The sequence below is a fragment of the Puma concolor genome, chromosome D1 (genome assembly GCF_028749965.1).
Source record: "Puma concolor isolate L17-30 chromosome D1, mPumCon1.1.hap2, whole genome shotgun sequence".
NCBI classification, from domain to species: domain Eukaryota; kingdom Metazoa; phylum Chordata; class Mammalia; order Carnivora; family Felidae; genus Puma; species Puma concolor.
In genome coordinates, this window is record NC_141676.1 from 2474761 (window position 1) to 2488211 (window position 13451).

General features: G+C 58.6%; 1 protein-coding gene across 1 annotated transcript in view; it reads left to right on the forward strand.

Annotated features, from left to right (window-relative positions):
• SHANK2 (SH3 and multiple ankyrin repeat domains 2) overlaps positions 1-13451 on the forward strand; it is a 497644-nt gene that overhangs the window by 57532 nt on the left and 426661 nt on the right. The gene's annotated exons all lie outside the window — the stretch shown is intronic.

Below are 13451 nucleotides of genomic sequence, written 5' to 3' on the forward strand. Positions count from 1 at the left end.
ATTTATTATGGGGCGGTTCAGTTTTCGTTATGATTCTTGTGCGTGGATTTCCTTGAGATTCTTGAGTTTGTGGGTGCGTATAGCTTTCATCAAATGTGTGCTATTTGTGGCCAGAATGTTCGGCCACATCTTCAAGCAGTTTTTCTCTACCCCCCTCCCCGTTTGGTCAGGGACTTCAGCGATACATACGTTAGGCTGCTTGAAGTTGTTTCATAGCTTACCGATCATCTGTTCTTTTAGCGTAACTTGTCGTTATTTCCCCTGTATTTCATTTCACAATCTCTTCAATCTCACCAGTCTTTTTTGTCTGGTATCTAATTTGCCACTAATCCCAGCTGGTGTCTGTTTCATTTCAGATACTACATTTTTCATCTTTGGAAGTTTGATTTATTTAGTTTTTGTCTCTCATGAACATAAAGAAGGTAGGTCCTAGGCTTTTTAGTGTCTTGCCTGCTAATTCTAACATCTGTATCGGTTTTGGGTTAGTTTTGGTTGGTTGACATATTCTTCCTCATGGGTCTTATTTCCCTGCTTCTTTGTAAGCCTGGTAACCTTTTATTGTTTGATTAACTTATCAATCTTTTTTCTTGCTAACCTTTGTGAATTGTGGGTTTTTTATCCTGAGTCTGTGTATCTCTGCATGTGTCCGAATATTCTTGACCCTTGTTCTGACCTTAAAAAGCGTGGTCGTTTCCAGTCTTGCCTTCGGCGTGTGTTCAGTGGGATCGCGGAGGCGTTTAGTCCTGGCCTCAATGGTTCCCAGTCTGGAGGCAAAACCCTCCGTGTGTTCGGCACCCCCGAGTCACGGGGTTTTCCAGGTTGGCCGGTGGGAACGGCACTCTTCCGGGACCTGTGTGGTCGATGTGTGTTGTTACCTCTGACCCTGCGGGTGCCCCCTTCCCCGGCCCCGGGTGGCTTTGTCACATGCGTGCGTTGATCCCCTGCCCCAGAACACTCAGAGGGACCCACTGCACGTCTCCTGTGGCCTCCGTGCCCAGCCTTCCCTCCCTGCCCTCCGCCCTGCAGATGGCGGCCTTGACCTCCCTGCGCTCCTGACGCCGTTGCCCCACCAGGGACTCCCCCCGCTTCGTTGGGCGGCGCTTTCTCTCGGGATGGCCTAGAAAAGCCGCGAAGGCAGTAGGCTGGGACCCATCATAGGGCTCACCTCTATTGTGTCCCGTCTCTCATGGATTCCTGTCCTGCCTTTGAAACCAAGTTTTTCGTATATTTTAGCCTATTCTGGTGATTCCAGGCAGGAGACTACATCCAGCACTGTTACCGTGTCTCACCTGGATGTGGGGGTCCCTCTCTCTCTCTCTCTCTCTCTTTCTCTCTCTCTTGTGTCTCTGTCCGTTGTCTCCACCTCTCTCCACCCGCTTCCAGTCTGTCCCTCCCCTGCTCTTACCTGTCTCTGTTCGCCTCCCTCTGTGCTCTCTCCACGTCCCCTCTCTCTGCCTCACTGTCCCCGTGACCACCGTTGGCAGCCGTGGCTTCCCGTTCACGACCTCTGTGGTCCAAGCACCATCAGTTTTGTGTTTTCTGGAGAGAACTGTCTTGCCCCGGTCTGCTCACACGGGACCCCCTCACCGGTGCCTCACGGTCCCCTAACCTGCGTCTGCTTGTTTACTATTCTTCGAGTGAGGACTCAGGCAGACGAGGGGCTCAGGAAGCAGCCGTGCGTACAACGGGTTCTGCACCAGGTCTCCTGTAGTGACACAAAGAACAAACGCTACACAGAGTTAGTGAAATTTGTGAAAACCAAGGTGGTAGGTGTGGCTGAAGGAGGATGAGCTCTGCACATGCGTATTCTTAGCTTAAGAACAGGGGTCGGGGCGCCTGGGGGCTCGGTCGGTGGAGCGTCCGACTCGGTACCGGCTCAGGTCATGATCCCACGGTTTCATGGGTTCAAACCCCACGTCGCGCTCTGTGCTGACAGTGTGGAGCCTGCTTGGGATTCTCTGTCTCTCTCTGTCCCTCTGTCCCTCCCCGCTCACTCTGTCTCTGTATCTCTCAAAATAGATAAATAAGCTTAAATTTAAAACAAAAAAAAGAGGGGCACCTGGGTGGCTCAGTCGGTTAAGCGTCCGACTTCGGCTCAGGTCATGATCTCATGGTCCGTGAGTTCGAGCCCCGTGTCGGGCTCTGTGCTGACGGCTCAGAGCCTGGAGCCTGCTTCCGATCCTGTGTCTCCCCCTCTCTCTGTGCCTCCCTGCTTTCTCTCTTTCAAAAAGAAACATGAAGAAAATACTAAAAAAAAAAAAAGGGTGGTCAGGGAAGGGTGTTCAGGGAAGAGGAAGGAGGAGAGGAGGGATACTAGAGGGAACAGAGGGTGCGGGGTGGGGGCGCTCAGTGTCCACCGCCCCAGGGGCTCCAGCAGCACGGCCATTCTGTGTGATTCCCCCCCCCCCCCAGAGCCCGTATCCCTCCTTCCCTCGTCTGGTCTCTGCCACCGAGTGAGCCAGTTGCTGCTAAGGGCTTTTGTAAGTGTCACTGGTGATTCTGCGTCCGACAATTGCTTCCTTATTCTGAACAGACACCGGGACCAGACTGTAGGTGCACATACAGCCCACAGAGAACTAAGTTAAGAACAGCATTGGAGACGCTTCCCTTGAGTGTAAATTCTTGGTGCGTTTGCGTCCCGTGGCCGTCAGAGTATGCTACCAAGGGCTGGTGGCTCAAAGCGGCAAAAATGCGTTCTCTCGTTGTTCTGAAGGCTGGACGTCCGCAACGGGGGCATCTGCGGGGCTGTCCTCCCTCGGAAGCCTCCAGGGGAGAGTCCTTCCTGCCTCTTCCAGCTCATGGCGACAGCTGGCAGCCCGTGGCATTCCTTGGCTGCTGGGCGCTGCCTCCAGCGTCCCCGCCCCGATACCGCGTGGCTTTCTCGAAAGGACGCATCACGCGTCAGGGGCCACCCTCCCCGCCGTGACCTTGCTCACTCATTACATCTGCACAGACCCTGTTTCCAGATAAGGTCCCGTTCTGAGGTTGCAGGTGAGTGTGAATTTTGGGGGGACTCTGTTGAGCCCAGCACGTCAAGTGATTATGCCTCTCCCTGCTCAGAAGTGACAGCGAGGGGGGTCGGGTGCTGGACAGGATGCTCCCTTCCCAGCCTCCATCACCCGGAGATGCGGCCCTGAGGCGCGTCTGGGAAGGATCCTGAATGTGCTGCACGCACCGTGCTCTCCCTTTGCACGGTGCCGGGGCTCAGAATGAAGCCCGGCCACCTGCCGCCGTCCCGGCCCTGCGCCTGCAGGGTGCGCGTGCCCTGCTTTTCTGGGAGGCTCTCTGCTTGTGGGCCACGCATCCAGGAACGCGCACGTCCTGTGTGATGCCGTCCGGCCCTCCCAGGACCCTGTACGGAGAAAGCCGATGGACACACGGGGCAGGATGCTCGGAGCCTGCTGCTTTTCAACAAGGTTGTGTGAGCGAGCACACCTTCGCACCCGTGGCCACTGCTCCGCGTGCTGGGTGTGGAGGCCTTTCCTGGGCACCCTTCCTGCCGCGTGGGGTCAGGGAGCGGCCGGTGGGGGGCACGGACGATGGTGCCCGTGGATGTGAGGTGGGGAGCGTCCCGTGAGCCGGCTGTGCTGGGAGTCCCGACAAGCATCTGCCCCTCTTGGTGACAGCACAGCACAGGGGGCGCTGAGCCCGTGATGCTCCTTGTCTCATCGGAGCCTCAGGGGCCCGCTGGGGATGTCCCCTCGTGCCCCACCCCGGCCCCTGCTGCAGCCCCGGACCGGGTCCCCCAGAGGGGCAGGGGCCTCGGGAGTGGAGGTGGGCCTTCCCCTGCTGGGATAGACGGGGTAGATGGAATATTCATGCTCCCCCCTCCTAAATTCCTGGCCCCCATGTGGCTGTAATTGGAGATGGGGCCTTTAGTGAAGCAGGTGATGTAGGCAAAATGACGTCGTCACTGGGGTGGGGCCTTGATCCTGCAAGATTAGTGTCCTTGTAAGAAGAGTCGCCACAGAGCTCCCTCCCTCCATGTGAGGACACAGCGAGGGTGCCGTTCGCAAGCCGTGAGGACCGTGCTGGTCCCCTGATCTCGGACTTGAAGATGAATGTCTGTTGTGTAAGCCCCCCGTCGGTGGCGTTTTGTTACGGCTTCAGGCAGACAAAGACCCTGGGCCTTGTCCCCACCCTGGGTCTGGCAGAATGCCCTGGGCGTTCATGGGGCGTCCGCTCTCCCGCAGACTGTAGGCACGGTGAAGGTCAGATCGCGGTCTGGAGGGGGCCTCTGAGCCCCGCCGTGAGCGCTCAGTGTAGGGGAGCGGTCGTGCCTCCCTCTCGGCAGGCCTGTCCGGATGTTCGGGCGGGGCAGGAGTACACGTGCTTCCTGTTTAAAATGATCCAGCCAGGGGCGTCTGGGGGGCTCAGTCGGTTGAGCATCTGATTTTGGCTCAGGTCACGATCTCGTGGTTCGTGAGTTCGAGCCCCGCGTCGGGCTCTGTGCTGACTGTGCAGAGCCTGCTTGGGATCCTCTCTCTCCTTCTCTCTCTGCCCACCCCTGTCAAAATAAATAAACTTAAAACAATTTCCTTTGTTGCTAAAAAATGCTAGCCGTCATCTGAGCTCTCCCTGAATCTTTATCGCTGATCACAGATCACTGTAACAGACAGAATAACAATGAAAATTTTGAAATGTTGCAAGAATTACCAAAATGCGACGCAGACCCAGAAAATGAGCAAATGTACTGGGGAAATGGCGCCGGGAGGCTCGCTGGGCGCAGGGTCGCCGCGGACCCTCCGCTTGCAAAACACGATAAAGGAAAGTGTGAGAAAGTGAGGTAGCCTGTAGTTCCTTCTGGAACCGGGGACTGGGAAGTTACACGTCCTCGTACCAGAAGCGCTGGGACCCTCGTTGGCCGGTCTCACTTCGCCTGCTCACACTGTCCGTCCGTCCGTCCATCCGTCCGTCCATCCGTCCCTGCGGCACTGGAGGAGGAGGGGGACGCGGGTCAGTGGCGGTGACAGGAAGGTGACTCCCTGAGGCAGGCAGTCACTGGGGAGGCTCCAGGCTCCTGGCCTGTGCTGGGCCCTGAGCCAGGTGGGGCCAGGTGTGGGCTCGGCCAGGGGAGGGCATCCCGGGGGGGGGGGGGGGGGCGCTGCTCACAGAGAAGAGGTCTCTGCTCCCGAGAAGATCCAGATGACAGGGTCTGAGGTGTCACCCGTGCCCTGGCCGGGCCCCTGGACAGGCTGAGCTTAAAGCGCCTGAGGACAGACATCTCTGGGCCCACAGGTCCCGCCGTGGGGTTTGACAGGCTGCTCAGAACGGACTCTTGGGCCTGCTGCGTGGGTCACTGTCCGCGGCAGGGGGTGGGGGGCAGCGGGCCGTGCTGGGGAGAGGGTGCCGGAAGGGCGTCTCCTGCCAGGAGGTTGGCACCTCCGTTCTGAACTCCCCGGAGCGGGGAGGTGTTTCCTCCAGACGCTCTCTTAGGAACGCCAAGGTCGTGGGTGGGGAGGACGGGCAGAGTCCCACAGCCGTGGCAATAACAGGAATTAAAGGAAAGCTGTCCTCGGCTTAAATACTGTCATCAGGGGTGCCGGCAGGCCTGGGGGTGGCTGCAGCCCCGCCCACCGCACAGCAGGTGTCCCGAGCCTCTCACGTGGCCCCCAAGCCGGCTAGGGCTAGTCTCGGGGTTGGGAATTGTAAAAGCATTTTCGTAACAGACACATCCCAGCTTTCGGATCTCGGTGACATTCGTTTCCCCCTGGAAATCTCAGAGCTCTGTAATTTTGCTTGAGGTGCCCGGTTCCCAGACCCGGTAATTAGACTTGGCCGCTGGGAACCCATCGTCTGGAAGGTGTGTCCGCCCTGTGCAAGGCCCCACAGACAGCGCTGCCCCAGCTGGAGCCACTTGGGGAAGCCGGCCTCCCTCCCAACCCCGCGGGTGGGGGTGGGGGGCGGGCGGGGACCTTGGCCGATGCTCCCTCGGTGGTCGGTCAGCGTGCATCGGGCAGGAGGACTCAGGCCGTGCCGCCTTCTCCGGGCATTCCCAGCACAGGGGCCAGAGCCCGGCAGGGGCAGGCCAGCTAGACGGCTGGGGCTGGGACCCGCTCCTGAGTCCGGAATGCCCTGCCCGTCCAGGCCGTGCAACCATGTTGTGATTTTGCGTTTCATCTTGGAGCCCGAGGGCAGCTAGTTCGTGAGAGCCGGAGACGAGGAACCAGCTGAACTTTTCCCTGGCGGGTCAGGGTCCAAGGGAGAAAGCGGGAAGCTTGCCTGAGGAAGGATGTGAACAATAATGCATTTGTTAAATCGGAGCGGGGGCAGAGGGGGCCTGTGGGAAGTCTGTCCTGGCAGCCCAGCCTCCCGTAAGCCTACGACTGCTGTGAACGTTAAGGTCCATGCTTTTTTTTTTTTTTTTTAAGTTTTTTTTAAATGCTTATTTATTTTTGAGACAGAGGGAGACACAGCATGAATGGGGGAGGGTCAGAGAGAGGGAGACATAGAATCTGAACGGGCTCCAGGCTCTGAGCCGTCAGCACAGAGCCCGACGCGGGGCACGAACCCACGGACCGCGAGATCGTGACCTGAGCCGAAGTCGGTCGCCCAACTGACTGAGCCACCCAGGCGCCCCTTTAATGTTTATTTTTGAAGGGGAGAGAGAGACAGGAGACAGAGCATGAGCAGGGAAGGGGCAGAGAGAGAGGGAGGCACAATACAGAATCCAAAGTAGGCTCCAGGCTCTGAGCTGTCAGCACAGAGCCTGATGCGGGGCTCAAACTCACGGACCGGGAGATCATGACCTGAGCCGAAGTCGGCCGCTTAACCGACTGAGCCACCCAGGCGCCCCAAGGTCCATGCTTTAAAAACATATACAGATATTTCCATAAATGCCAACATTCTGCATCCCGCCTGCTGGTGTCCATCAGCCGCTGTGTGGACGAGGGGTGTGCTTTGGTGCCCAGACGGGAGGGAATCGACCCGCTTTCCCCTTCTGGGGCCGCACACTGCCCTTCCCTTCTCGTGGGCAGTTCAGGCTCAAAGCTCCTTGGTGCCCAGGGCAGGTTGTCTTGGGGGTTTCCTGGGAGCGGCTCCAAGGGCACATCTGGAACCCACCCGTCCCGTCTGGGCCGTCCAGCCGAGGCGCCCTCCCTGCTGGCGTCACGAGGGGCTGGGGCCGGGGCAGGTCCCTTCCTGGCTGCCCTTATCTGAGTAGGAGCCGTAAAGATACCCTCCTGCCTACCGCACTCTTGCGAGGGTGTGGCGCCTGGGGTCGGCGCGCCTCGGCCCTTCCAGAAGCATCAGCTGTGCCCGGACCACACTGGGCGCCCCTCGGCCTCACCCATGCGTCTCCTTTCAGAATCTGGAGTAGACTTGATTGATCAGGGACTTGTGTCCAAAAAACCACTCGGAGGCAGATCCTAGGTTACAGTCATTGGATTTTTACAGCCACTGTTAATTAAAAACATTGTAACCGTACAGAAAGGTAGGAGAACATAATAAGTTATTTATTTATTATTTTTTTAATTGTCAATTTTTTAAGGTTTTTATTTATTTTTGAGACACACACACACACACACGCACACACACACAGTGTGAGTAGGGGAGGGGCAGAGAGAGAGGGTGACACAGAGTCCGGAGCAGGCTCCAGGCTCCGAGCTGTCAGCACGGAGCCCGACGCGGGGCTCAAACCCACGAACCGTGAGATCGCGACCTGAGCCAAAGTCTGATGCTTAACTGATGGAGCCACCCAGAGGCCCCAATTACTTATTTTGTAAATGTTTATTTATTTAGTGTGTGTGTGTGTGTGAGAGAGAGAGAGAGAGAGAGAGAGAGAGAGAGAGTGGGGGAGGGGCAGGGAGAGAGGGAGAGAATCCCACGCAGGCTTCGTGCTGTCCACGCAGAGCCCATCGTGGCGCTCCAGCTGACGAACGGTGAGATCATGACCGGAGCTGAAACCAAGAGCCCGACGGTGAACCGACTGAGCCCCCCGGGTGCCCCAAATATTGCATCAAAGCATAATCCATTCGGTGTTCATTACTTAGGCCTTTTAAAAAAAAGTTTACTTATTTCATAAAAACATTTGAAGATTTTGCCATACGTTCATATTCAGTTCCACTTTTCTGTATTTACGTGAGAGAATCAGGTAGCTCAGCTGAGTTCTGTCCCGTCCGCAGCGTGAGCTGTGGTCGTGCACGTGGTTACGTGTGTCATTGTAGCCACAGCCGTCTGCCGGCCTGACCTGGACTGGATTGATGAAAGGACTCGGGGAACCAGGGAAGGAGCTCGGGTGGATGACGTGGCACCAACGGGTGTCGGGACGGAGAGGACAGACCTCGTTTATCCACAGACACAGCGGGGATGGGAACAGAGATATTACTCGGGAGGCTGGTTCCACAAATGCCAAGATAACCTGGGTAGGTGGGCGATTCTTTCCCCTGGCCTTTCTGGCTGCTCTTCCCCGGCCCCCGCCCCCCTGCTCCCCTGCCCCCGGCTCCCCACTCCCTGCAGCCCAGAGCTCACGCCGACTGGCGGGCGATTCCAAACCATGCGGGTGGCGGCCTGGGTGCCCCCAGCATTTGGTGCCAATTCCTGCAGCCACGACGGTGACCCCGTGTGTCCACGTCTGTGCACGGTCCCCTTGCAGCCCCCTGGGGGTCTCCCTACCTTGAGGATGAGCGAATTTTATACATTTGAGTGAGCTAAAGGTGGAATCGCAAAATCCTGCTGCCAGCTTGTCGCTTATATAGGGTGCTTTGTGTTTTCTTCTTCTTATTTTTAATCTTTTTTTTTTAATTTTTTTTTAACGTTTATTTATTTTTGAGACAGAGAGAGACAGAGCATGAACGGGGGAGGGTCAGAGAGAGGGAGACACAGAATCTGAAACAGGCTCCAGGCTCTGAGCAGTCAGCACAGAGCCTGACGCGGGGCTCGAACTCATATACCGCGAGATCGTGACCTGAGCCGAAGTCGGACGCTTAACCGACTGAGCCACCCAGGCGCCCCACCTTTTAATCTTTATTTTTGAGAGAGAGAGAGGGCAGAGCGTGAGCAGGGGAGGGGCAGAGAAGGGGGAGACTCAGAATCTGCAGCAGGCTCCAGGCTCAGATTGTCAGCACAGAACCCGACACAGGGCTTGAACCCACAAACTGTGGGATTGTGACCTGAGCCAAAGTCGGACGCTTTAATTGGCTGAGCCACCCCAGGCACCCCCGTTTTTCCCTGTTAATAGGCTCCCCAGGGGGGTGGGTGAGAGAAACATGTTCTGGGGGTCAGTGCATGTTACTGACCTGTGTTTTTATAGCCGCCCCAGAGGTCGGTGTGCTGAAACGCTTGCCCAGGGGTGGCGGGGGCAACCTTTCCTCCCCCAGTCCGGCACTGACTTCCCGAGTGAGGCTGGGTTCCGTGGCATTGCGGCTTTCGGAGCCTGCCCTGCCCACCTCACTGTGGGGTGAAGAACCCCTGTGGCCCCTCTGACCCCCACGGTGTTGCTGGATAAAATGCAGGATGCCCGGTTCTGTTTGAATTGCAGACGAACAAAGAATAAAGACGAACATAGTTTTCCGTGGCAGCGCGTCCCACGTGATGTTCGGGAAATACGTCCAGTAAAACGTATTTATTGTTGATCTGAGATGAAATGTGGCCGGGCGCCTTCTCTGCCACCTGGCCGTCCTCCCGGGAGTTAATAATTAAATGTTTTCCCAGGGCTTTGCCTTTCCCACGGGCCTGCCCGTCTCGTGGCTCAAGCCCCGTTTCAGCTCAGGACCTTGTGCTCAGGTCTGCGCCCCGAACTCCCGGGCCGTCCTCCGAAGGACCAGGGCGCAGGCCTTTTCCTCTTCAGACCTGCCCAGTGGGGCCTCCTGCTCCCGCACTTTGGTGGCAGGCGTGTCCGTTCGCGGGTGTCACCCTGAGCCAGTGTGACGCGCCCTTGCCCGGGGGCTGCGTGCGGAGGTCCGTGGGTCACAGGAGCCCCTTTCTCTTCTGGCCGTCGGTTCTGTTTCCGGAGTCGAGTTTGACTTCTGTTGGTGTGAGCACCATCGAGTCCCATCCCGCCTTCTTCAATTCTCTGGAAAGTAAACCCCCGCAGGGGTTGTACGCATTTCCCGACGGCTCAGACCTGCGTGTCCCTGACGGTCACCGGCCCAGTGGGTCCAGCAGAAGATGTGTTGCGGGGCTGGTAAAGTGACCGCTAGGGACGCTGAGTTCCCCACGAGTGTCCTGGCCGAGCGTGTGCCTGAATCTGTCCCCTGTGAAACTGCCTGCCCGCCAGCCGCGGCTGAGCTCACCGTGCCGTCCGGCCACCTCGGGGCCTGTGCTTCGGCCCCTGTGCCCACCTCTCCCTGTCCGCTGAAGGCCCACGGTGTCCCCACTGCTGAGGGGGGTGGCGACGAATAAACAGAGCCCCCGTGCACACGGACGCTGAAGTGTCCCCCGAGCAAGGTGACCCTGGGGAGCAACTCACATCAAGGCTGCGGAGGGCTTTCGAGGAAGGGAGCCAGGGCGGGCGTAGATGGGGAGCAGTGCCCTGGCCGCCACCTTAGGAAGCGGGGCTGGGTTCCTGCGTGAGCCCCCCGCGGAAGTAACTCGGCCCTTGAACCGTCTCAGACGGGCGTGCACTGTGCCCGCTTCTGCTGGGGGCTCTCCGCCTGCCCGTCTTGCGGATGCTGCCCCTCGAGGCCCGGCCGCGAGCCCCTGGGGCAAGTGCCCATCCTTCATGGGGAGAGCTCGTGGGCCCGGGGGGCCCGGGACGGCCCCCTTCGCTTCCACCTGGGCCTGGCTTCCCATAAACCTGACGGCGTCCCTGCCCGTCAGACAGGGATGCCCTGCTGTCCTGTGAGTGGGAGGCCACCTTCGCTGTGTCCTCTCTGTGTCTCTTGGTCCCTGCAGGGTCCGGAAGCAGCACAGGCACGCGGTGAGGAGGGGATGATGTAGTTCTTTATCGGACCCCCGTCAGGGCAGGAAGCGGCCCCCCCTGGGAACCCCGAGTGACAGACGGACCCGTCGGCTGTGTCCGCTCTGACCGCTGAGGCTGCGAATGCCGCGCCTCCCCGCTGTCCCTCACCCCCGGGAAAAGGCAGGTTTACGTCTGCGCCCCTGTGGCCCCGCTGAGCTCTTTTAGGTGCGGCCATGGTCCCCTGGGGAGCTGCCGAGACCGCGTCCCGACCGATCCACCCAGAAATTCTGGTGCTTCTCTTGTTCTGAAACTCCTCCGGATGACTTCTCTGCAGCCAGGACGAAGAGCGGCTTTTCTAGAGGAAACACGTCTCCGGAACCTGGGACATAGTTGCAAGTGGTGATGTGTGTGCAACTATACGATGTCTTTACAAGCGAACGCTTGTGTTACTTATTATAACATTATGATTACTTGCACACGATGTGGAAATAACTGTACGTTATCGGATGATTTCTGCACCCTCGTTGTGACTATTCTGTATCACAAAGGCCGTGCGTAGGGTATTCTGTACAGTTACGTTAGGCTCTTCTTTCTTGCCTGGGGAGATGATGATTGCAGTTTGGCCGGGCTGCTGGGGACCCTGCTAGGCTGGAGCCAGGGACACCCAGGTCCTGTCCCCGGCCACAGCCCTCTTGCCTCTGACCAGATTTTACAGTCCTCTGGATGGGGGAACGGGAAGCTCGAATCACAGAGACATCTGGCAGTGACCACAGAAAAGACCCATCGGCTCTGACGTTTTAATTCGGAATCACGCTGGCGTTAACTTTGGGGATTTTAACCGAAAACTAAGGATCCTCCTGGGTGATTGGGGCGATCGTGTCACTGGCCCGGTGACCCTCTGCGGGTGGTCTAGGGAGAGATGACTCTGGTCGGACTCTCTCTCGCACTCGTGGTGCGAGGGCCGGAAGGTAACTGCCACCAACCAGGAGAGCCCGGGGCAGAGCTGGAGAGCCCCCTGGGGCCCACGCCGCTGTCCCCAGCATTGCCTGAGCCTCCCGATGGTCACCACAAACCAGAAATCTGGCTTCTCGTATGAAATCCTTAGGTTTGCAAACATTTAAAGCCCCGCGCAGGCCAAACAAAACAGGGTCTGTTGGCCACGCGGTGGTGGCCCCTTCCCCAAGGACGGTGCAGACCCGCTGGGCAGTAAGGAGCCCTTGACCCTGGTCAGGGCCTCTCCATTCCCCTGGCGAGGGGGTGCGTTTCTGGAGGGGCTTCTTTGCTTTGTTGGGCCTCCTGTGTACCTGGGTGTCTGGTGACCCCGGGAAAGTCTTGGGGGGGTGCCCCTGGTGGCCGCCTGTGCCCCAGGACTGACCCCACGGGCAGAGCAGTGGAACCTTCCACAGGGTGTTTGCTGTCGTTAAACGAACTCTGGAAGTAAACAGTGCGAGCCGGTTTTCCCACGATGAACACAGAGCTGACGCTGGGTGATCTGTGCCCCACCTGGGGCTTTCCTGAGCCTCCCGGGGTCACGAAACACGAGAGCGGGGGCCACACACCCCAGCACCTGCCGGGCCTGGAGCCTGGGCCAGATGGCAGGCGTGCTGCTCTGTCCCCCTCCCTCCTGCAAATGGCTGGGTATTTGGTGTGGGGTCCTCGTGTGGGGGGGGGCCCTTCACGCTCACAGCTGTGCCCTCCGTGGGAAGACGCCAGGACTTAACCAGGCCGTCCCTGAACAGTCAGGGTGGCCTACGTCCCTGGGTGCTCAGGACAGCCCCGATTTTGCAGGGAACAACCTGCCCACGTTCCGTGTGCACAGGGACTTGACCTCTTTCACAGAGTTCACGTACAAGTGGTGTTGGCTGCTTTGGCACGGCACCCCCCGGTTCCCCCTGGCTTTTGTCCTCACCTCTCCGGAGCCCTGCCCACAAGGATGGGGGCGTCATTTGGCAGCCTGCTCCCAGAATTACGTCTACATCCTTCTCTGCCCTTCAGCGGCCGTGGTCCGAGGGCCAGTCAGTGCCCCGACCCGGTCTTTGCTGGGGAGCCTCTGCTTGGTGGCACAAAGGCTGTACTTCCAGCTGCCACAGACTTTTGGGGACCCCCGGGTCTCCCCGCATCAGCCTGCTCATGACTTCAGCTCTGCCAGAGTCCTGGGCGCGGGACGATCTCCCCTGTGAGCCTGGCCTTGCCTTTCTGTTCTGTTCTGTTTTTGCAGTTACCTATCGTTGCTCTGTGTTTGAAGCAGAGGGGTTATTACGACATGAACTTGGTACCTTTGTGACCCGAGCCTGCGTTTCTTCCTCTCCTGCTGCCCTGTCCTGATAGAAAGACAAAAGGGAGTTTTTCTTCCTTACCTTGGGAGGCTTCCAGCTGCCCCCGGGGCTCCTCGGTTAGTCCCCGTGAGCTTTGGTCGTGGCCACCGCTAGTTAGGGCTCCCTCCGCGTGCCGGGTTTCCCAGCTCTGGGCAGAGCCCGTGGGCCCCCACGCGGGTCCTGGCCGCCTCCTGGCCCGGGGTTCCGGAGAGCACTGGGGGTGCCGAGTTCTCCCCGCCTTCGGAGGTCTGTGCATCACTCAACGGTGGCCCAGCCTCCCGTGCAGGGCCGTGAAC